The sequence below is a fragment of the Bison bison genome, unplaced genomic scaffold (assembly GCF_000754665.1).
Source record: "Bison bison bison isolate TAMUID 2011002044 unplaced genomic scaffold, Bison_UMD1.0 scf7180017845579, whole genome shotgun sequence".
Taxonomy (NCBI): Eukaryota; Metazoa; Chordata; class Mammalia; order Artiodactyla; family Bovidae; genus Bison; species Bison bison.
Genome location: NW_011476152.1, coordinates 20855 through 21550, shown reverse-complemented (window position 1 = coordinate 21550; position 696 = coordinate 20855). Strand labels below are relative to the sequence as shown.

The 696-nt window shown below is 39.5% G+C and overlaps 1 protein-coding gene across 1 annotated transcript in view; it reads left to right on the top strand.

Annotated features, from left to right (window-relative positions):
- The window catches only part of LOC104985622 (synapsin-1-like), a 4305-nt gene that overhangs the window by 2455 nt on the left and 1154 nt on the right, over positions 1–696 (top strand). The window lies entirely within an intron of this gene.

Sequence of the window (696 nt, the reverse complement as noted above, 5' to 3'; positions counted from 1 at the left end):
GACTTAGCAGCAGCAAGGGTACTAACTAATGCTACAATGGCAATCATATTATAATATATTAATGTAAATGTATCAAATAACATGTTATACACCTTCCCTGGTGGCTCAGTGGTAAAGAACCTGCCTGCAATGCAGGAGACCCCGGTTCCATCCCCTAGGTCGAGAAGATCCTCTGGAGAAGGGATTTTCTACCCACTCCAGTATTCTTGCCTGGGAAATCCCATGGACAGAGGAGCCTGGCTGGCTACAGTCCATGGGGTTGCAAAAGAGTTGGACACAACCTAGCAACTAAACAACAACAATACACCTTACACTTATATTATAATTGACATATAATATGTCAATTATATTCCAATTTTTTAAAAGAACTTAGGAACAGAATGAAAAGAGATAGCTTCTCTTCTGAAGAAGAGCCAAGGATATCAGAAGACAACAAGCCAAATTTTTCAGTGACTAATTCAACAAGCATTTCTTGAGCGTCTACTGCATACTGGGTGCTACTCTCAGCATTTCACATTCAACAAATATTTACTGAATATCTGTTGTGTGCCAGGAGCTATTCTTCATGCTGAGGTCCTGGAAGTGAACAAAACAGACCCCAAAAAGACCACACAAAAAAATCCTCTGTTCTCATGAAGCTCACATTCTACTGTGGGATACACATAATAAACAAAGAAGAAAATGTCAAAGTGCTAA